The sequence below is a fragment of the Schistocerca cancellata genome, chromosome 1, assembly GCF_023864275.1.
Source record: "Schistocerca cancellata isolate TAMUIC-IGC-003103 chromosome 1, iqSchCanc2.1, whole genome shotgun sequence".
Lineage (NCBI taxonomy): Eukaryota > Metazoa > Arthropoda > Insecta > Orthoptera > Acrididae > Schistocerca > Schistocerca cancellata.
The window spans coordinates 630,809,302-630,834,194 of NC_064626.1; the positions used below are offsets into that span (position 1 = coordinate 630,809,302).

General features: G+C 43.3%; 1 protein-coding gene and 1 non-coding gene across 3 annotated transcripts in view; one reads left to right on the forward strand and one right to left on the reverse strand.

The window, feature by feature from the left end:
- LOC126162012 (GTP-binding protein Rhes-like) overlaps nucleotides 1-24,893 on the forward strand; it is a 469,298-nt gene that overhangs the window by 9,905 nt on the left and 434,500 nt on the right. The gene's annotated exons all lie outside the window — the stretch shown is intronic.
- On the reverse strand, nucleotides 17,648-17,721 carry Trnas-uga (transfer RNA serine (anticodon UGA)). Its single transcript has one exon. It is a non-coding gene; the product is annotated as a tRNA-Ser (tRNA).

Genomic DNA, 24,893 nt, shown 5'->3' on the forward strand with positions numbered 1-24,893 from the left:
AGATTTTCTTCACATGAGTATTTCCATACTCATCAGTCTGACTCGTAAGTAAAATGTTCAAATGTGTGTGAAATCTTATGGGACTTAACAGCTAAGGTCATCAGTCCCTAAGCTTACACACTACTTAACCTACAAACACACACACCCATGCCCTAGGGAGGACTCGAACCTCCGCCGTGACAAGTAAGTACATCGTATTCGTCGTGGTCCATAATAAGGAACTGCTGAACTATGGAGTAACTGCAGAAGTAGTTCCTACAGATTGAACATAAACGTAGAAAGACATGTGATAGTCTTATGATACAAGTTTACATGTGAGTAGACAAAATAGATGTCTAGTCAATGGTGTTTTACTTAACAGTTTGTTGGACTAGAGCCTAGAACACCTGATATGTTTCCTTTTCTTTCAAGTTCCCACACAAGAACATATCTCTAGCCACAAGATGCTTACAAGGCGAATTTTATTAAGTAGCTGCACGTGCACGCAGACATATTGCATAACTTATTTACACGTCCTTAAACGAAGAGACAAACAGTTGTACAGTTAATTCATTCTTTCTTACAGTTATATTATTAGAGACAAGTATAGCTGATAATTATTTTTTATGTTGTGTACACCATTTGTTATATACAAACATATTAACCTATAATCTGAAAAAAGGCGGATGCAATATTTTTCACTCTGTTTTACAGGTCACTGAACACTACACGTGTGAGTAGTGTTCAGTGACCTGTGAAGCAACGTGAAACGTAGTGCGCACACACACACACACACACACACACACACACACACACACACACACACACAAACATACATAAAACCCTTTGTGTTTTTCTATCCGTCTGCTTGTAAAACTTAATCTGCACTCTTCCTCAAGTGAACGAGATAGCGAGCTCATTTACCACTCTAGGACATAGAATTTCACAGTAGCCTACTTCCGTATTCTGTAGAATGATATAAGTGATTATACCATATAAGTAATAAGTATGAAAGTTACATTAAATTTCATTACATCATGTTTCAAAATTTCAATTTTTTTGTGAATACATAGTAGAATACAACATGGTTCTAGTCATTTTCTGCATCTGCTCACACTAACAGAATTGGTACACTGGAACGCCAAAGAAACTGGTACAGCCAGCTAATATCATGTAGGGTCCCCCGAGAGCAAGCGGAAGTGCCGCAACACGACGAGGCATAGACTCGACTAATGTCTGAAGTAGTACTGGAGGGAACTGACATCATGAATCCTGCAGGGCTGTCCATAAATCCGTAAGAGTACGAGGGGGTGGAGATCTCTTCTGAGCAGCAAGGCATCCCAGAAATGATCAATAATGTTCATGCCTGGGAAACTTGGTGGCCAGCGGAAGCGTTTAAAGTCAGGAGAGCGTTCCTGGAGCCACTCTGTAGCAATTCTGGACGTGTGGGGCGTCGCACTGTTCTGCTGGAATTGCCCAAGTCCGTCGGAATGCACAATGGCCATGGATGGATGCAAGTGAGCAGACAGGATGTTTAAGTACGTGTCACCTGTAAGAGTCGTATCTAGACGTATCAGGAGTCCCATATCACTCCAAGTGCACACGCCCCACACCATTACAGAGCCTCCACCAGCTTGAACACTCCCCTTCCGACATGCAGTGTCCATAGATTCATGAGGTTTCCTCCATACCCTTACACGTCCATCCACTCGATACAATTTGAAAAGTGACTCGTCCGACCAGGCATCATGTTTCCAGTCGTGAACAGTCCAATGAATGTCGTTGATGAAGAGCCCAGGCGAGGCTTAAGGTTCTGTGTCGTGCAGTCATCAAGGGTACACAAATTGGCCCTCGGCTCCGAAAGCCCATATCGAAGATGTTTCTTTCATTGGTTCGCACACTGATACTTGTTGATGGCCCAGCATTGAGATCTGCAGCAGATTGCGGAAGGGGTGCACTTCTGTCACGTTGAATGATGCTCTTCAGTCGTCGTTGGTATTTTTCTTGCAGGATTTTTCTCCGGCCGCGAGGGATAGCCGCGCGGTCTATGGTGTCTTGTCAGAGTCCGGTCGGCTCGCCCCCCCCCCCCCCCCCCCCCGTCTCCACGCAAATTGGAGGTGTTCGAGTCCTCCCTCGGGCAGGTGTGTGTGTGTGTTGTCATTAACGTAAGTTAGTTACTTTAAGTTAGATTAGGTAGTGCATAAACTTAAGGACCAACGACCTCAGCAGTTTGGTCCCATAAGACCTTACCACAAATTTCCAGATTCCGGCTGCAGCGATGTCGGAGATCTGATGTTTCACCGGATTCCTGATATTCACGGCAAACTCGTGAACTGGTCGAGCGGGGAAGTATCCACTTCATCGTTACCTCGGAGAAGCTGAGACCAATCGCTCGTGCGCCGACTATAGCACTATGTTCAAATTCACTTAAATCTTGATAGCCTGCCATTGATTGTAGCAGCAGTGACCGATCTAACAATTTGGACATACACTTGTTGTCGTGTATAGGGGTTGCCTACCTTAGAGCCAGATTCTGCATGTTTACATATCTCTGTATTTGAATAGTGCCGACTATACCAGTTTCTTTGGTACTTCAGTGTATTATACTCCCATGTCACAGAAATGCAGCCGGCCGGTGTGGCCGAGCGGTTGTAGGCGCTTCAGTCTGGATCCGGGCGACCGCTACGGTCGCAGGTTCGAATCCTGCCTCGGGCATGGATGTGTGTGATGTCCTTAGGTTGGATAGGTTTAAGTAATCGTAAGTTATAGGGGACGGATGACCTCAGATGTTAAGTCCCATAGTGCTCAGAGCCATATTGAACAGAAATGCAAGCTGCACGCTGTGGAACAAAACCTACTAAAAATATTACGAAATGTGTCGAACCACAATAAGAAAGGTTATTCATAGCGGCCGATGTCACTAAAACATTTCCTTAAGTTTCTACAACGTGTGGAGGACCATCTATTGAAAATATTGTTGCGCTATTCTGCTATACAGGGTGTTACAAAAAGGTACGGCTTTTGTCGCCGGATTACGATTGTCTTACTGCACAAAGAGGAGTTATCAGCCAAGTTAGAACTCTGCTTGACAAGATAAAAGCTCGCTTGTTCACAGGACTCGATTCACTTGCCGGTTATCGGTTTAGCGAGAGACGCGTATCAGCTGCCTACAGGGTAGCTGGTGCTGCTGCTTTTTATGAAGCTCAGGCCGATTTAGTGTATTGTATATTAATGTATACAGGGTGTTACAAAAAATAGCTCTGAGCACTATGGGACTTAACAGCTATGGTCATCAGTCCCCTAGAATTTAGAACTACTTAAACTTAACTAACCTAAGGACATCACACAACACCCAGTCATCACGAGGCAGAGAAAATCACGGACCCCGCCGGGAATCGAACCCGGGAACCCGGGCGTGGGAAGCGAGAACGCTACCGCACGGCCACGAGTGTTACAAAAAGGTACGGCCAACCTTTCAGGAAACATTCCTCACACACAAAGAAAGAAAATATATTATGTGGACATGTGTCCGGAAACGCTTACTTTCCATGTTAGAGCTCATTTTATTACTTCTCTTCAAATCACATTAATCATGGAATGGAAACACACAGCAACAGAACGTACCAGCGTGACTTCAAACACTTTGTTACAGGAAATGTTCAAAATGTCCTCCGTTAGCGAGGATACATGCATCCACCCTTCGTCGCATGGAATCCCTGATGCGCTGATGCAACCCTGGAGAATGGCGTATTGTATCCCAGCCGTCCACTGTACGAGCACGAAGAGTCTCTACATTTGGTACCGGGGTTGCGTAGACAAGAGCTTTCAAATGCCCCCATAAATGAAAGTCAAGAGGGTTGAAGTCAGGAGAGCGTGGAGGCCATGGAATTGGTCCGCCTCTACCAATCCATCGGTCACCGAATCTGTTGTTGAGAAACGTACAAACACTTCTACTGAAATGTGCAGTAGCTCCATCGTGCATGAACCACATGTTGTGTCGTACTTGTAAAGGCACATGTTCTAGCAGCACAGGTAAAGTATCCCGTATGAAATCATGATAACGTGCTCCATTGAGCGTAGGTGGACGACGAAACTAAAATGTGCTGTAACATGGAAAGTAAGCGTTTCCGGACACATGTCCACATAACATCTTTTCTTTATTTGTGTGTGAGGAATGTTTCCTGAAAGGTTGTCCGTACCTTTTTGTAACACTCGTGGCCGTGCGGTAGCGTTCTCGCTTCCCACGCCCTGGTTCCCGGGTTCGATTCCCGGCGGGGTCAGGGATTTTCTCTGCCTCGTGATGACTGGGTGTTGTGTGATGTCCTTAGGTTAGTTAAGTTTAAGTAGTTCTAAGGGGACTGATGACCATAGCTGTTAAGTCCCATAGTGCTCAGAGCCATTTTTTGTAACACCCTGTATACATTAATATACAATACACTAAATCGGCCTGCGCTTCATAAAAAGCAGTAGCACCAGCTACCCTGTAGGCAGCTGATACGCGTCTCTCGCTAAACCGATAACCGGCAAGTGAATCGAGTCCTGTGAACAAGCGAGCTTTTATCTTGTCAAGCAGAGTTCTAACTTGGCTGATAACTCCTCTTTGTGCAGTAAGACAATCGTAATCCGGCGACAAAAGCAGCGCGCATCAAAGGCTCGCAGCTGGAACTGGAACTGGAGCCATGCAGGGAGCGGCGCTGATTACCCACCGCGCCTCGACTCACACAAAGCCGGCCGCGCTGCAGCAGACGCGCTGGGCGCGCCGTTTTTCTGCGGGCGCGCCCGCCCGCCCGCCCACCTCCCTGTGTCCACGCACGCACCGCGCGCTGCGCCACGGACCGCTCACACCACAGCTCTGCTCTCAACACTGAGCGAAGCTCTTCCCTGTTTGTTAGGTTTCGATCGGTAGAAAGGCTTCGACTGCTTATACGCATTCTTCTACAGGGTGCTCACAAGGGAACCTCCCCATCGCATCCCCCTCAGATTTAGTTATAAGTTGACACAGTGGATAAGCCTTGAAAAACTGAACACGAGCAATCGAGAAAACAGGAAGTAGTTATGTGGAACTACGAAAAAAATAAGCTAAATATACAAACTGAGTAGTGCATGCAAAAGATAGGCAACATTAAGGAGCATGTAAGCTCAGGAGCGCCGTGGTCCCGTGGTTAGCGTGAGCAGCTGCAGAATGAGAGGTCCTTGGTTCAAATCTTCCCTCGAGTGAAAAGTTTAAATTTTTATTTTCAGACAATTATTATCTGTCCATCCGTCCGTCCGATGCGAGGTAACTACACCTAAACAAACATCGAAACACACGTCAGTCGACTACAGCGCACGAAAGAGACAGTATTCCTGCTAACGAGGCTCCCTGGCTGGCAGTTGACTGTTCGCTACTTTGGACGAGAGTGCATTAAATACGTGAGATGTATTCCGTGGGCTATATGAATCCAGCAAATATAGCTCGCGACTTCAATAACAAGGTCAATGAATATATTCCGAACTGTAAGCAATCGGAAAGTTCCTTAAGGGATCGAACAATTGTCGAACATTTGTATGATTATTTCCTACATTTGTTGATAAACAGTATGTGTAGTGATGACGATACCTTGCTGATTGCTGCGGGGCTGTTTGTACCAGATGATGAGATTGTTGACGACCGTACGAAGAACACGAAGAGGAAATACTGCGACTTCAATCTGATGGTATTTCTTTGGGTTACATGAAGGAAATGCTCCAATACAGGTTACTGTCCAAACCAATTAAAAGACGCATATATATATCGGATGGACGGACGGGCCCATAATAATTGTCTGCAAATAAAGAATTAAACTTTTCGCTCGAGGTAAGACTTGAACCAAGGACCTCTTGGGCTACAGCTGCTCACGCTAACCACGGGACACGGCGGTCATGAGATCACATTCTCTTTGATGTTGCCTATCTTGGGCATGCACTACTCAGTTTGTATATTTTGCTTATTTTTTTCCGTTCTACACAACTTCTCCCTGTTTTCTCGATTGATCTGTGTTCAGTTTTTCAAGGCCTATCCACTGTGCCAACTTACAGCTAAATCTGAGGGGGGTGCGATGGGGAGGTTCCCTTGTCAGAAATGGTCTGAAGAGCTTGTAAGTGTGTTGCAGGAGAAGTTGTGGCGATAAATAATTGTTACAGATATAATTCGCTACGGTAGCAGGTTCGAATCCTGCCTCGGGCATTGATGTGTGCGTTGTCCTTAGGTTCGTTAGGTTTAAGTAATCGTAAGTTCTAGGGGACCTCAGATGTTAAGTCCCATAGTGCTCAGAGGCATTTCGACCGTTTGATATAATTCGATACTATTTGCCAAATTCGAGTAGAATTAGCAAATCAGACCGCTGCGAGCGCTCATTCAAGCGGCCTGTCTGAGATATTATCGCCAAACGTATTCTTCGTTTGGTCTCCTAAAACCGAACAAGAGAGCGGTACCAAAATTGGACGTAGGACGGTATTATGCATCGTAACCGAGCCGAAGGCTGAGCAGTCTTGTGAGGTATCATCTACACTATGAGAACAACTTACATTGATTTTATCTGGAGGGCCGCGTGAGTTTGCGCGCGCAACGGCCTCATTGCCTAATGTCAATACTATATAACTCGAAAACGGCGCATCGTATCGAATTTTTTTCTTAACAATTATTTATCAGCACAACTGATCCTTTGACAGCATTACAATATTTTCAGACAATTTCTTTTTTTTTTTCTTTATTGAATTTCGATTCCCCCCGAAGGCGGCGGGCTGGCAGCAGCTTAGTATGCCGCTCTTCAGCCTACAGACTTAGTTTTTAAAAAAGGAGAAGTTAATATATAATAAAAAAACAGGCTACAAAATCGGAGACACAGGGTAACATGACAAAAAAATCGTGGAACTTAAAACATAGAACAAAGAGATGATGATGCTAATAAAATACATATGAAGCAGACAGGTAAAATAATAGAGAAACAATTAAAAAACACGGCGACAGTCTGGTTTCTGTTCGCAAAAGACATAAAATTCACACCCAGCGACAGCATGGTTTCTGTTCGCAACACGGGAAAAGACGAAAAAACACTGAACAGTCACTGTAACACTGCACTAAAATATGCATCCCGCAGCTGTGAGTAGGGGTGGAGGGGGGGGGGGGGAATTGGACAGATGATGGGAAAATAAAAAGGGGGAGAAGGTGAGGAAAAGCAAAAGGGGGGGGGGGGATCGGACCATTTCCTGCCACTCTGTATATAATACTAGTCATTAGCACTTTGGCGACCAAGCACGAGCATAACCCGAGCCGTAATGCCGTGTTTAAATAAACGCACCCGACTACAGATCGCACCGCAATTTTCTCGAAGTGCGAGGCGAGCCACCTGTCGTTCGAAACTTCACTCATTTCGCACGACAACAATCTTGGGACGTCTAGATACCTGTCCCTTGACAAATGCTGCCTTCTGTTGTCATTTTATAGAATTATTTAGAAAGAAACATTGGTGAACTTAAAAGCTGCCCTCGTGAATGGCTGATCAAATATGTGATCGCACTAATGTAATTTAATGCTTGCATTCATAAGATACCGGAGATTTTTTTAAAGAATGATTGTACCTCCCGACATCGTTATTTTAAAATGTGTAAGGTATCAAACACCAAATGTAAATATGAAAAATAATTCTGGGCGCTTGGTCTTTTTTTTAACACGCATTGATCTTTAAGATAGATACACGCATGCCTGAAACGCTTTAAATAACGGTCAACAAGGCTGATTTAGTAGGGAAAAAAATTATTTTAAGTGCCTGGTCTTCAAAGAGTTAAACTGCAACTCCAGGAACGACCGCAAAATAAGATTATTTTTCCTATTGTGCGAATGAAGTATGTATGATTAAATATGTAGGTCATTTGGGGAATATACACTCCTGGAAATTGAAATAAGAACACCGTGAATTCATTGTCCCAGGAAGGGGAAACTTTATTGACACATTCCTGGGGTCAGATACATCACATGATCACACTGACAGAACCACAGGCACATAGACACAGGCAACAGAGCATGCACAATGTCGGCACTAGTACAGTGTATATCCACCTTTCGCAGCAATGCAGGCTGCTATTCTCCCATGCAGACGATCGTAGAGATGCTGGATGTAGTCCTGTGGAACGGCTTGCCATGCCATTTCCACCTGGCGCCTCAGTTGGACCAGCGTTCGTGCTGGACGTGCAGACCGCGTGAGACGACGCTTCATCCAGTCCCAAACATGCTCAATGGGGGACAGATCCGGAGATCTTGCTGGCCAGGGTAGTTGACTTACACCTTCTAGAGCACGTTGGGTGGCACGGGATACATGCGGACGTGCATTGTCCTGTTGGAACAGCAAGTTCCCTTGCCGGTCTAGGAATGGTAGAACGATGGGTTCGATGACGGTTTGGATGTACCGTGCACTATTCAGTGTCCCCTCGACGATCACCAGTGGTGTACGGCCAGTGTAGGAGATCGCTCCCCACACCATGATGCCGGGTGTTGGCCCTGTGTGCCTCGGTCGTATGCAGTCCTGATTGTGGCGCTCACCTGCACGGCGCCAAACACGCATACGACCATCATTGGCACCAAGGCAGAAGCGACTCTCATCGCTGAAGACGACACGTCTCCATTCGTCCCTCCATTCACGCCTGTCGCGACACCACTGGAGGCGGGCTGCACGATGTTGGGCGTGAGCGGAAGACGGCCTATCGGTGTGCGGGACCGTAGCCCAGCTTCATGGAGACGGTTGCGAATGGTCCTCGCCGATACCCCAGGAGCAACAGTGTCCCTAATTTGCTGGGAAGTGGCGGTGCGGTCCCCTACGGCACTGCGTAGGATCCTACGGTCTTGGCGTGCATCCGTGCGTCGCTGCGGTCCGGTCCCAGGTCGACGGGCACGTGCAACTTCCGCCGACCACTGGTGACAACATCGATGTACTGTGGAGACCTCACGCCCCACGTGTTGAGCAATTCGGCGGTACGTCCACCCGGCCTCCCGCATGCCCACTATACGCCCTCGCTCAAAGTCCGTCAACTGCACATACGGTTCACGTCCACGCTGTCGCGGCATGCTACCAGTGTTAAAGACTGCGATGGAGCTTCGTATGCCACGGCAAACTGGCTGACACTGACGGCGGCGGTGCACAAATGCTGCGCAGCTAGCGCCATTCGACGGCCAACACCGCGGTTCCTGGTGTGTCCGCTGTGCCGTGCGTGTGATCATTGCTTGTACAGCCCTCTCGCAGTGTCCGGAGCAAGTATGGTGGGTCTGACACACCGGTGTCAATGTGTTCTTTTTTTCATTTCCAGGAGTGTAGGATGCCAGTCTTAGGACAAAGAGCTACCATCTCCAACACGGCTGGATATCGAGTTGAGCTGACTGTGTATGACACGTATATTACTCCATGATACTTTTTCCCTAGGGCAGAGTTTTCCACAATAGTAACTCGCTAGTAGCTGTGCGACACTTCCTCAGTAATTAAGACCACATATTTTCAATATGTAAGAGATGGCAACTTACTGGTCAGAGCAACAGTCGAACGCTCTCTGTATCACAGCAGCGCAGGATAAAAATGGTTCAAATGGCTCTAAGCACTATGGGACTTAACATCTGAGGTCATTAGTCCCCTAGACTTAGAACTACGTAAACCTAACTAACCTAAGGACATCACACACATCCATGCCCGAGGCAGGATTCGAACCTGCGACCGTAGCAGCAGCACGGTTCCGGACGGCACAGGATAGCAGGGGTAATAAGCAGTCTTGCATTTTATTGTTGATGACGTCATGGAGACTATGGAAACAAGGCCCAGCCACCCGCCTTAACATGTAAGAAATGCAACGCCTGCTTTCCAGATTACCGGCTATGAAAATCAGTGATCGAGTTGTGTAAGTAGTAGCCCCGTACTTTCACTCCATCTGTTGGTACCCCTACGATGACAACAAAAGCAACCTGCTGATGTTCCTTCTTTTCGCAATCCGCAACTCGAATACAATTATCTTGATTCTGTAGGCAGAACCAGGACTCGTGTATGGTGAGTTACTGTTAGGTTTACCAGTGTCGCTGTCCCTCTCTCTGCTCCAGTTTCAGGTCAAGCCACAGCCTTGTTGAGTATCAATTGCGCTCCATACGTCTTCGCACTGTTCGTGTGAATACTCGTCTTGTGGCAAACAGGCCCGTTTCCTGACTCAAGGTATATGACGTGGCAGTTCGACGCAGCACAAACCAGCGAACAATGCGTCAGTCCTCTGCTGCGCTCTCTTGAACCCACTGACTCCATATTCGCATGAAGTCTACGGATACGTACCAGCCCAAGCAGTAGTATCACCTACCGATGGACTACAGTGTCGGTAGACCACGACTCTGCCGCTGTCTAGTTCCATCAAGTGTACCTAGACGTTTCTCCTTCTTCATGAAACATACCACGATCTGTTCATAACCAACCAACATTGTAATGCGGTCGGCCGGGGTCGCCGAGCGGTTCTAGGCGCTACAGTCTTGATCCGCGCGACCGCTACGGTCGCAGGTTCGAATTCTGTCTCGGGCATGGATGTTTGTGATGGCCTTAGGTTAGTTCGGTTAAGTAGTTCCAAGTTCTATGGGACTGATGACCTCAGACGTTAAGTCCCAAAGTGCTCAGAGCCATTTGAACCATTTGTAATGCGATTTCTACGTGAGAAACGTGCTACGTAATATTTCCTTTACTTACAGAACGCAGACTACACTGCTCATGTCTAATTTTCTGCAATTTTAATGACAACAGTACTCCTCAACAAGTTGAAAACTTGTTGTTAATATTGTTTCTGTGGCGCGCGGAGTGCCCGCGCGGTTAGAGGCGCCATGTCACTGATTGCGCGGTCCCACGGGCATGGGTGTGTGTGTGTTGTTTTTAGCATAAGTTAATTTAAGTAAAAGGTATCAGATAGATTATATAATGGTAAGACAGAGATTTAGGAACCAGGTTTTAAACTGTAAGACATTTCCAGGGGCAGATGTGGACTCTGACCACAATCTATTGGTTATGACCTGTAGATTAAAACTGAAGAAACTGCAAAAAGGTGGGAATTTAAGGAAATGGGACCTGGATAAACTGACTAAACCAGAGGTTGTACAGAGTTTCAGGGAGAGCATAAGGGAACAATTGACAGGAATGGGGGAAAGAAATACAGTAGAAGAAGAATGGGTAGCTTTGAGGGATGAAGTAGTGAAGGCAGCAGAGGATCAAGTAGGCAAAAAGGCGAGGGCTAGTAGAAATCCTTGGGTAACAGAAGATATATTGAATTTAATTGATGAAAGAAGAAAATATAAAAATGCAGTAAATGAAGCAGGCAAAAAGGAATACAAACGTCTCAAAAATGAGATCGACAGGAAGTGCAAAATGGCTAAGCAGGGATGGCTAGAGGACAAATGTAAGGAAGGATGTAGAGGCTTATCTCACTAGGGGTAAGATAGATATTGCCTACAGGAAAATTAAAGAGACCTTTGGAGATAAGAGAACCACTTGTATGGACATCAAGAGCTCAGATGGAAACCCAGTTCTAAGCAAAGACGGGAAAGCAGAAAGGTGGAAGGCGTATATAGAGGGTCTATACAAGGGCGATGTACTTGAGGACAATATTATGGAAATGGAAGAGGATGTAGATGAAGATGAAATGGGAGATACGATACTGCGTGAAGGGTTTGACAGAGCACTGAAAGACCTGAGTCGAAACAAGGCCCCCGGAGTAGACAACATTCCATTGGAACTACTGACGGCCTTGTGAGAGCCAGTCCTGACAAAACTCTACCAGTGCTCAGAGCTCAGATGTATGAAACAGGCGAAATACCCTCAGACTTCAAGAAGAATATAATAATTCCAATCCCAAAGAAAGCAGGTGTTGACATGTGAAAATTACCGAACAATCAGTTTAATAAGCCACAGCTGCAAAATACTAACACGAATTCTTTACAGACGAATGGAAAAACTAGTAGAAGCCGACCTCGGGGAAGATCAGTTTGGATTCCGTAGAAATACTGGAACACGTGAGGCAATACTGACCTTACGACTTATCTTAGAAGAAAGATTAAGGAAAGGCAAACGTACGTTTCTAGCATTTGTAGACTTAGAGAAAGCTTTTGACAATGTTGACTGGAATACTCTCTTTCAAATTCTAAAGGTGGCAGGGGTAAAATACAGGGAGCGAAAGGCTATTTACAATTTGTACAGAAACCAGATGGCAGTTATAAGAGCCGAGGGACATGGAAGCAGTGGTTGGGAAGGGAGTAAGACAGGGTTGTAGCCTCTCCCCGATGTTATTCAATCTGTATATTGAGCAAGCAGTAAAGGAAACAAAAGAAAAATTCGGAGTAGGTATTAAAATCCATGGAGAAGAAATAAAAACTTTGAGGTTCGCCGATGACATTGTAATTCTGTCAGAGACAGCAAAGGACTTGGAAGAGCAGTTGAACGGAATGGATGGTGTCTTGAAGGGAGGATATAAAATGAACATCAACAAAAGCAAAACGAGGATAATGGAATGTAGTCGAATTAAGGCGGGTGATGTTGAGGATATTAGATTAGGAAATGAGACACTTAAAGTAGTAAAGGAGTTTTGCTATTTGGGGAGCAAAATAACTGATGATGGTCGAAGTAGAGAGGATATAAAATGTAGACTGGCAATGGCAAGGAAAGCGTTTCTGAAGAAGAGAAATTTGTTAACATCGAGTATAGATTTAAGTGTCAGGAAGTCATTTCTGAAAGTATTTGTATGGAGTGTAGCCATGTATGGAAGTGAAACATGGACGATAAATAGTTTGGACAAGAAGAGAATAGAGCTTTCGAAATGTGGTGCTACGGAAGAATGCTGAAGATTAGATGGGTAGACCACATAACTAATGAGGAAGTATTGAATAGGATTGGGGAGAAGAGAAGTTTGTGGCACAACTTGACCAGAAGAAGGGATCGGTTGGTAGGACATGTTCTGAGGCATCAAGGGATCACCAATTTAGTATTGGAGGGCAGCGTGGAGGGTAAAAATCGTAGGGGGAGACCAAGAGATGAATACACTAAGCAGATTCAGAATGATGTAGGTTGCAGTAAGTACTGGGAGATGAAGAAGCTTGCACAGGATAGAGTAGCATGGAGAGCTGCATCAAACCAGTCTCAGGACTGAAGACCACAACAACACAACAGTTAAAGTAATGTGTAAGTCTAAGGACCGATGACCTCAGCAGTTTGGTCCCATAGGAATTCACACACATTTAACATTTAACATTGCTTCTGTTGTTAGTCTGGCAGAGATCAATAGTAATAGAGATAGAGAATATGCTAGGAAAAACGATGAGTTTCGCCACGGGTTCGGCGGCCAATCGTAAAAGCGCTACGCAATGACCAGATACAAATGGTAGACACTAGGAGACAACAGGGGTAATGCATTAATCGTTTGCACATCTTTCCCAACTCACGGTAGGGCCACGACTAGAAGAAAAGAAAAAAATAGAGGTCATAAGAAGGCATTTGGGCAGCGACACTAATAGAGGAGGGCCGCCAGGGGTCTAGGCGTCTTTTCACGGTGCGCGGCTTCCCCCGTCGGAGGTTCGAGTCCTCCCTCGGGTATGGGTGTGTGTGTTGTTCTTAGCGTAAGTTAGTTTAAGTTAGACAAAGTAGTGAATAAGCCTAGGGACCGATGACCTTAGCAGTTTGATCCCATAAGTCCTTACCCCAAATAAAAAAAGTGAACTGATAGAGAAGATGGTAGTAGCTCTAAAAGTATTTACACCTACACAGCGCTCGGTTTTAGCAGTACAGATTTAGATAAAGATTCCCTCTCTGTGATAATTAAACGTAAAACGAGAAGCGTATGTGTATGTAAGACGAGCAAACGATAGGCAAACAGTCTTTAACACACTCTTGTAAGCGCGCTCAAGCAAAGTGCCTAGCGTCCAAGCACACTGTGTTCATCATAGAGATGAGTTCCAAAGAAGCCCATCTCGCGAGTAAGTTTGAAAATTATAATGAATGACCTCCAGCTTCGGCCATTCAGATTATAATCTGAATTTTCGTCAGCGATATCCACCATCTGGAGACGTTTCGAGTCATACTTGCTTGTATGTCTCAAGGAACAGACGTTGTTGACGATCGACAGCTGTACGAAATAATTCGAACTTTCCTGCCTGACTGCGAATTCTTTGACATCAGTTGTATTAGGTATAGATATCAGGAGCTATAGATGTCAGTGGCGGCGACCTTGGTATTCAGTTGTTCAGTGAACCATTTGAGTGTGCAGATTGTAAACGTATATATTCAAATATTCTTATTTTCTTTCTCGTATTAAATCATTTATTTGCATTTTCAAGGTATTTATATCGTGTGAAAAATTATAAGTCGGTCAGACAGACGCAACTGCGACGCGTTGCACAGCCACTGCCGAAATTCAGTTTCTCTTTCGAGCCTGCTTGAGTAAGCTTACGAGTGACTGTTCGGCACCGCGAATTGACCCGATCTGGAAAACTGCAGCCTACAACCAAAGCAGTTAGAAATTCTTGTGTCTTCAGTTTAATGGACATATTCTTACAGCAGTTTAACGGTGAATTCAGTTATTTATTGTGCTTTATTGTTGATATGCCTATCCACCTGTTATTAGAGTTTGTTTCCATAGTAGAATTATCAGCGTTCATTATTTTTTAGAAACAAATGTGTCAACTTCAAGCTTGGAAGATTAGGGTGAAATGAAGCTTGGTAGCTTAATCTCTCAGCTCGATTTAAAATAAGCTCAAGTAAGTAAAGGTAAGACATTTTGCAGGTCTTTTAATGTAAACGTATATAAAAGAAATAGTGGGATTTGCTGTTGCATTTCTACAAATAAACTATTTTGTTTTCCGTGTTTGCTGCTTGCTAAGGGTAAAGGTACAAGCTGGACATGCACTGACGTGATGTACGTCATCTAACACAGAAAGCTAAGAAGCACGAGGAATCTTTTGCACGTAAGAATGATTATTTAGATTTATCAGTCCTTGGAAGAACGCAAATTAGGCAACAGCTTAGGTCAGTTTTCAGACAGAATACAGAAAGACACAATGACAACGTAAGGAAAGATCAGAACTTTTTTTCAAAATAATTGACAATGTTAAGTTCTGACATTAATCTGAAATTACCTTACGTGGCCATGATAAAACAGCAGAATCCAACAATCCTGGAATACTCAGAAGGCTAACGAACTTCACTTCAGCTTTGATGCCGTTGTAAAAGAGCACATTGGACTATGCTGCATCCTAGGATGTAAAACATGACTTACATGTGTGTCATGAGGAAAGTAATACAGAATTATCTAAGGCAGATGTTGCGTCTATGATAGCAGATGAAACTTCTGATGTATGTAATAAATTTCAGTTGACTGTAGTATTCCGTTATGTATTACCCACAGGAGAGGCCGTTGAAAGATCTTGTAAACGACACTTCCTCCTTAGCAGCTTGAATTCAAAATGACCCCGTCTGTGTTATCCAAGGACAGGAAGAAAAAGTTACATCTCAATGTCAGTGCTTGCGTCATGGTCTGCCAACCTGTAGGGGTCAAAAAAATTGTCAGATTATCATCTCGCTTATTATGTACACTGTTATGCACAACACCTGAACTCTAAACAAACAAGTAAACTGTTTTTCAGAACTATCGCAGATGTAGCAATACTCTTCCATAATTCATCTGGAAGAGTCGCTGTTAGAGATACAATTGAGAAACGAAAAGTCCCTCGGGGGTCAACCACAAGATCAAACTTAAATCGAGAACAGTTCTCATAGTTCCTACGAGAACAAAGAGGGCATTCTAGAATGTCTTCAATACATTGAAGATACCAAAAAACAGACGATAACTGTGAATCAATCATGTGGTCTAAGATTGAAACTCCAACGGCCATAAGTTTCCTTTTTGGTTACAGGTATTTCATAAAATAATGGATATCTTGTGCAGTCAATTACAAAAGCTGACAACAAATCCCGTCTCAAAAAGCAAGCAACAGCATCAATCGAAAATGAAATTGGGAAAATTAGGGATAACGTTGTTAATATCATAAACAAGGAACCAAATATAGCAAAAAGAAGATGAGAGGACATACATAGAACAAGGAATGTAGCAGCAAAGGAAGCATATAACATAATAATTCGGCTGAGCAAAATGGTTCAAATGGCTCTGAGCACTATGGGACTTAACATCTATGGTCATCAGTCCCCTAGAACTTAGAACTGCTTAAACCTAACTAACCTAAGGACATCACACAACACCCAGCCATCACGAGGCAGAGAAAATCCCTGACCCCGCCGGGAATCGAACCCGGGAACCCGGGCGTGGGAAGCGAGAACGCTACCGCACGACCACGAGATGCGGGCGGCTGAGCAAACAGAGGTTTGAATTCTCTAATCACTTACTGGCCTCTAATTTATTTGACCATCACTCTTTCCCTTCGCTGAAAAATAAATCCTCTGAGAAAATTCTCTTGTGCAGTCCTATCAGTTTTTAATTAATGGTAAGTCAAAAACAAAGCTACAAATCATTTATTCACGAAATGATTTTCGAGAAACGAAAAGTATAATTGCCCTTCTTGAAGTTTTTAATTGAAAATAATCTGCAGGAACCTTTTGGTGAGGCTATGAAATTGCTGAATTTAGGACCTGCTATCGCAGTGGCGACATATGAAGCACAGACGTGTTTCTCCATTTTGTCACGGATCAAAACGTTTCTTAGAAGATAATCTGTATGGTTTTGCCATACTATTCATTGAAAAGGATATGATCCGCAGGCTTCCATATTTTAAAGAGAGATTCATGGATAGATTCGTCACGAAAATGAAAATAATGTTGGACTTTCTCTACAAATATACCTCTGCAGGAGATTTAACCATATGAACGTCGTCAAGCTGATTTTAAAGTAATTTTAGAGCGACATAAATATTTTAAGTAATTTAGAAAATTAAATTATTTGGAAATACACGTGCAGTTGAGCGGAATCGATAGTGCGTTGAAAACAGGTCATAAGATGCACATTAAGAAAAGTGAAACAAGGTTAATGGAATGTAGTCGAACGAAACTAGGCGATGCTAATGATAAGGACTGACACTCTTAAAGTAATAAATGAGTTTTGCCATTTGGATGGTACAATAACTCATTATGGCCGAAATAGAGAGGATAGAAAATTTGTTAACATCTAATATAAATTTAAATGTTAGAAATTCTCTTCTGAAGGTATTTGTCTGGTGTGTAGAGGATAAGCAGTTGGTTTTGAAAAGTGGTGCTGGAGATTAGATGGGTAGATCGAACAACTAATGTGTAGGTTCTGAATCATATTGGGGAAAAATAAATTCACGGCACAACATGATTAAAAGAAGGGAGAGTTTGATAGGACACGTCGTCAACAAACCAAGAACGTTCAGTCTGATACTGGAGGTAACTGCCGAAGTCAGTTTGTAGAGGAAGAGCTGTGCATGATTAGAATGAACGGTTTCAAATGGATGTGGGCTGCAGTAATTGTTTTTAGATGACGAGGTTTGAACAGGATAGGTAGTTAGAGAGCTACCTCCAGCTAGTCTTCGGTCTGAATAACGCAACAACAATATAAGCAAACTACAATGAAATGAACACCCTTAGCTGCTTACAGGCGTTGACATACGTCTACAGGGACAGATGAACATGTGTGCCCCGACCGGGACTCGAACCCAGGATCTCCTGCTTTCATGGCAGACGCTCTATCCATCTGAGCCACCGAGGACACAGAGGATAGCGCGACTGCAGGGATTTATCTCTGGCGCTGCAAATGTAGTGTGGGACAATACGTTGAGAATGTGCGTTTCGCGGGAGGCGTGCCAGAGATAAATCCCTGCAGTCACGCTATTCTATGTGTCCTCGGTGGCGCAGATGGATAGAGCGTCCGCCATGTAAGTAGTAGATCCTGGGTTCGAGTCCCGGTCGCGGCACACATTTTCATCTGTCCCCGTTGACGTATGTCAACGCCTGTAAGCAGCTAAGGGTGTTCATTTCACTGTAGTTTCAATCTAACGAGCTGCATGGTCACCGATGGTATCTGTTCTTTCGGACAGGTACTAAGTATATCGCGTTTTTATTTTGCCCCCAAAATTTTGACATTTAGCTGGTGATAAGTTCTAAATAGTCTAGTTATTTCCCTGTGAAGGATTCTTCGAACGGCAGCGAGACACCAGTTGCACCACCCGAACCCTCGACTCTGACCGACTCGAAGCAGCAGCCAGTAGATCTGTCCGTCGAGACCTGCGGAACCCCGCAGAGTCTCTCCCGCCTCCCGTCGTGCGACACGACTAGCACTCACGGGAGAGAGACTGTGGCCAAGAGATCGACTTCACCAAAGCTGTCGGAATATGACTGACTGTGAGATGACGTTCCTACTTCTAAGCGGAATGTACATTGGTATGAACTTTTGCGAGAAATTAAAACTGTCTTTTACTTTTAAAATGTTTCGGAAAAAATGGAAACTTAGAATTAATAAAATAGTGTTTGTTTCATATGTAAAATAAATGCAGCAAACAATAAGCGAACTCAACATTTGATGAGTAGATAAATCTATAAGATAAAATTAAAGCAAGAGAATGTTAATTACTTAGAGTTCATAGGGGACTTGTAGGAACTTGCTAGGCAGTATTAACTCCACGTCTTCTCTTAGCATATACATCTACATCTATATTAATACTCTGTAAATCACACTTAAGTGCCTGACAGAGAGTTTATCAAACGACCTTCACAATAGTTCTCTGTTATTCCACTCTCGGACGGTGCGCGGAAAAAACGAACACTTATATCTTTCCGTGCGGGTTCTGATATACCTTATTTTATTATGATAAGGTATTTCTCGTTATGTAGGTCGGCGTAAACAAAATATTTTCGCATTCGGAGGAGGAAGTTGGTGATTGAAATTTCGTGAGAAGATCCCGCCGCAATGAGAAACGCCTTTGTTTTAATTATGTCCACAAACAAAACCCTCTGTCTTGTCCGTGACACTCTCTCCCCTATTTCGGGATAATACAAAATGTGCTGCTCTTCACTGAACTTTCTCGATGTACTCCCTTAATCCCATCTGATAAGGATCTCAGACCGCGCAGCAATACTCCAAAAAAGGACGGACAAGCGTACTTCCCACAATATTTTTAGGTGTTCTTTCCAATTCAATTTTTTCGTAATTGTAATTATTTAGTTGAATTTACGGCCTTTAGATTTAACTGATGTTTCGTGTAATGGAAGTTTAACGGAATCCTTTTAGCACTCTTGTTGATGACCTCACACTTTTCATTATTTAGGGCCAATTGCCAATTTTCGCACCTTAAACATATCTTTTCTACATCGTTCTGCGAATTGTTTTGATCTTCTGATGATTTTACTAGCCGATAAATGACAGCATCATCTGCAAACAACCTGAGATTGCCGCTAAGAGTGTCTCCTAAATTGTTGATATAGATGAGGAAATTCAGAGGGTCTGTAACACTACCCCGGCGAACGCCAAAAATCGCTTCTGTTTTACTACATGACTTTCGTCAATTACTACGACCTGTAACCTCTCTGGCAGGAAATCACGAATCAAGTCACATAACTCAGACGATAGTCCATATTCCATAAGCACGCAATTTTACTACAAACCGATTGTGTTGTACACTGTAAAAAGCCTACCGGAAATATTAAAATACGGAATCAATTTGAAATCCCCTTGTCAATAGCATTCAACAGTTAAAATGATCAAACACAATATATGTTCCAAAATCCTTCTGCATATCGACCTTAATGATATGGGCCTGCAATTTAACGGCTTACTACTTTTACCTTTCTTGAATATTGGTGTGACCCGTGCAATGTACTAGACAGGAGGGCTTGCTTTTATCAAGTGATTTAAGTTGCTTCACTACTCCGAGGACACTTACTTATAAGTTGCTGATGGTAGCAACTGTTCTTGATTCGAATTCTGTAATATTTATTTCGTCTTCTCAGCTGAATGAATTTCGGAAGGCTGTGTTTAGTAAGTCTGCTTTATCAGCACTGTCGTTGATAGTATTTCCATTCCCATCGCTCAGAGGAGGTAAGGATAGTGCCTTGCCTTACGTACGACCAGAACCTCTTTGAATTTTCTGCCAGGTTTCGGAACAAAGTTTCGTTGTGAAAACTATTATAAGCATCTCGCATTGAAGCCCGCACTACGTTTCGAACTTCTATAAAAGATCAACAATCTAGGAGATTTTGCTTTCGTTTGAATTTGCCACGCTTTTTTCGATGTTTCTGCAACGGTTTTCTGATCCGTTTTCATACTAACGGTGTTCAGCTCTGTCACCTGTTAATTTATTTGGTGTAAATCTCTCAAATGCTGCCGATACTATTTCTCTGAATTGGAGCCACATCTGGTCTACACTTACATAGTTAATTTCGAAGGATTGGAGATTGTCTCTCAGGAAGGCGTCAAGTGAATTTTTATCTGCTTTTTTGAGTATGTGTTTATTTTTTTTAAGACTTAGGGGTTATAATATTCAGTCTTGCTACGACAATCATGTGTTCACTAATCCGTTTTGATGCTCGTTATTAGCTCAGGATTATTCATTGCTAAGAGGTCAAGTGTGTTTTCACAACAGTTTACTATTTGCAGAGGCTCATGAACTTACTGCTAGAAATAATTTTCTGAGAATGCGTTTAGCACGATTTCGGATGACGTTTTATGAGCGCCTCCGGATTTAAACGTGTATTTTCGCCAACGTATCGAGGATTAAAAAAAATGGTTCAGATGGCTCTGAGCACTATGGGACTTAACTTCTAAGGTCATCAGTCCCCTAGAACTTAGAACTACTTTACTTAACTAACCTAAGGACATCACATACATTCATGCCCGAGGCAGGATTCGAACCTGCGACCGTAGCGGCCGCGCGGCTCCAGACTGTAGCGCCTTTAACCGCTTGGCCACCACGGCCGGCCTATCGAGGATAAATTAAATTCACTGTCAGCTATAATTATATGAGTCGGGTAGCTGTTCGAAATTAAACTCAAATTTGAAGCTTTCAGCAATTGTATCATCTGAGTTGGGAGGTCGGTAAGTGGATCCAATAATTATTTTTTTACCGTTTCAAAGAATGACCTCTGCTCATACTAACTCACAGGAACTAACTACTTCAATTTCGCTAGAAGATAAACTACTTCTAACACAAACAAACACGACAACACCAACTGTATTTAGCCTATCCCTTCTGAACAACGTTAGGTCCTTCGCAAAATTTCGGCTGAACTTATCTGCGGCTTTAACCATCTTTGAATGCCTATAAAGTTTTGAGCACTAGTGCTTTCTATTAGCGATTGGAGCTCTGGTACTTTCCCAACACAACTGCGACAATTTACAACTATTATACCGATGGTTCCTAGATCTACGATCTTTCTGTTTTCGATCTGCACCCTTTGAGACTGAAGCCCTTTTCGTGTTTCCCCGAGAGGCTCTAACCTAAAAAATCGTCCAGTCCACGCCACACAGCACCTGCTTCCCGTGTAGCCGCCTACTGCGTGTAGTGGACTCCTGACCTACTTAGTGGAACCCGAAAACCAACCACACTATGGCGTGATTCGAGGAATCTGTAGTCCACACGGTCGCAGAACCGTCAGAGCCTCTGATTCAGACCCTCCACTTGGCTCTGTACCACAGGTACAAGATCATTCTTGTTACCGAGCGAGGTGGCGCAGTGGTTAGACACTGAACTCGCATTCGGGAGGACGACGGTTCAATCCCGCGTTCGGCCATCCTGATTTAGGTTTTCCGTGATTTCCCTAAATCGCTCCAGGCAAATGCCGGGATGGTTCCTTTCAAAGGGCACGGCCGACTTCCTTCCCCGTCTTTCCCTAATCCGATGAGACCGATGACCTCGCTGTCTGGTCTCCTTCCCCGAAACAACCAACCAACCATCATTCTTGTTGGCTATGCTGCAGATGGTGAGCTCTGCTTTCATCTCGTGACCAAGAGTGGCAGCCTTTACCACTCAAAACCAGAGAGAATATCTTCTAACCCAAAGTAACACACATCATTGGTAACATCACGAGCCACTACACCCTATGTTCTTCATTCCATCTGGAAGAACCCATTCCACGTCTAGAACACTCCACCCATTATGCAGATGGAGTGCACACTAGCTTTTTTCCCCTCCTTGGCAGCGAGGTTGTTAAGGACCCCATAACGTGCTCAGAATTGGAGCTTTCAACTGCCAATAGTCAGATCTCGCAGGCTGACCGGTTTCCTTTAAAATAGGACAAGTTACTGCATCTGGCTGAGGGACAGTGTCAGCCAGAGACAGCACCTGGAACAGCACCTGGAGTCAGTTTGTCAGACTAATCAGGGAGGCCTTATGTGTGGCCCCCTGGAAAATCTTTCATCTCCTGCCACGCCCTGAGGCGGCCTTCCACTCGACCACAGGTAATGGGTCACCTTACCTGGGTGTGAGAAGTAATTGGTCTGGCAACCAGCGAGTACCGATTAGCAGACGCATTCGAGCTGGGCGTCCATTGGATCACCAAGGCTGACCCACAACAGTGATGCTCATCCACTGCAGCTCCAAGCTCTGCAACCGAAGTCATCACAGCCTGGAGTGGAGAGTGAAGTGTCACACAGCGATAGGTTAACGAAAAGGTTAAGGAAAGGGACACAGGTTTATAGCTTTTATTGATTTGAAGAAAACTTTTCACAGTTTTGACTGGAATACACTCTTTGAAATTCTTAAGGTAGCAGGGGTAAAATACACATATCGGAAGGTTATATACAACTTGTACAGAAACCAGATGGCAGTTATGATAAGAGTTGAGGAGTATTGAAAGGAAGTAGTGATTGAGAAGAGAGTGAGACAGAGCTGTACCCTGTTGCTGATGTTATTTAGTCTGTGAAATGGACAAGAGGTCAAGGAATCCAAATAAAAATTTGGAATAGGAATTATAATTCAGTGAGAAGACATGAAAACTCTGATATTTTCTGAGGACATTGTGACTCTGTCAGAGAGAGCAAAGGACTTGGACAAGCAATTGAATGGAATAGACACTGTCTTGAAAAAGACAGTGAATGTCAACAAAAAGCAAAACAAAGGAAATACAGTTAAATTACATCAGACGATGCTGAGTGAATTAGATTATAAAATGAGACACTTAAAGTAGTAGATGAGTTTTGGTATTTGGGCAATAAAATAACTGATGATAGTAAAAGCAGCGAGGATATAAAATGTAGACTGGCAATGGAAAAAAAGTGCCTCTGAAGAAGAGACAGTCACTAACATCGAATACAAATTTAAGTATTAGGAAGTATTTTCTGAAGGTATTTGTCTGGCGTGTAGCCTTGTATGGGAATGAAATGTGGACGATAAACAATTCAAACAAGAAAAAAATTAAAGCTTTTCGAATGTGGCGCCGCAAAAGAACGCTGAAAAGTAGATGGGTAGCTCACGTAACCTATGGGAGCTATAAATGGAATTGGGGTGAAAGGAAATTTTTTGCAAAACATGACTAAAAGAAGGGATCAGTCGATAGGAAACATTCTGGGATATGAAGAGATCACCAAATTAGTACTGGAGGAATGTGTGGCAGGTAAAAATTTTGGCGGGAGACCAAGAGATACACACAGTAAGCAGGTTCAAAAGGATGTAGGCCATAGCTGAAGTGCCTTGCATCGGATAGAGTAGCATTGTAATTAGCACTATACCAGTCTTCAGACTGAATCCGACAACAGCAACAGTAACAACAGCAACAAGAACTGGGAACTGAATTATTTATTTAAAATTAAAAGAGCAAGCACTTGAAAGACAGCATGAAAATAAATTTGGGTTGCCACGTGGATTTATTGAGGAGAGCTGTGTACTATAAGTGGGTAAACAATCCAAAAATATTCTGTTTACAATAAAAATAAATTACTTCACTGAATCATCGTGGTAGTTTATTTTACAAATTGTAATGATGAGGAATTAGTATGTAATATAGACTAAGAGTACAGCAGGAATAAACGGCAATTATATTGGAAAAAAGGAAGAGAGATTCTAAGACAACTTAACTGAAACACGTTGTAGCGACTGTTAAGATTTTGAAACAGATATTTTCCTTGGAAATGAGAATAACTGAAGCGTTTGAAATATAGTGGTCGTGAAGTATGCCAAAAATTAACTGTTTTTTCTAAGAAATAGGCAGGTTCTCAAGGGCACGGTATTCCAGACTGTGTTCGCGGGAAGTGAATAAGGTTCCACCAACAACCACAATAACATGGCGGATTTTCTTGAAATTTTTTATTATGTAAAATTTTATTATGATTTTTGTGTTGTTGGTTATGATTCAAAATTTAAGTAATCACTGAATAAAACAAGTTTGAATGTTATTAACCTTCAACATAAAGAAGGGTCCTATTAAAGTACCAGAATTCTAGAATTGTTCCATCTGAGGAAAAGTTAGGGAACCGCTGCTCAGGGGGTCTGCTAGGAGTGAGAAAGGTATTTAGAAGATGGGCAGGGTTTCAGGATAAAGAGGAATATAGCTCCGGATAGAACCATAAAGGAATAAAAATTGTAGTGGAAGACAGGTTTTGGAATATGCGCTATAAATAATATGGGATTTGCGTGTAAGCCCGGCTGCAAGATTAAGGAACTGGCAGAGGACATAAAATCTAACTAAATTTTGTTATGTGTGTTCCAGATGATAATAAACGTCCATGACAACCTAATCAATGTGTATATGACGTGGGTAAACAGTATATAATAGAGTCTACAAAACTGAGGATCCAAGTACGTAAACGTTGTGAAGAACCCTTAGCTCGCGATGAAACAAAACTGATTGTGGACAGCAACAGTTTGCAGACTGTCCACAATGTAGCACCTGTATAACTAGCATCAGCGACATACCATCTCACACAGGTGCTTTCACTGTTCTTCAATCGCT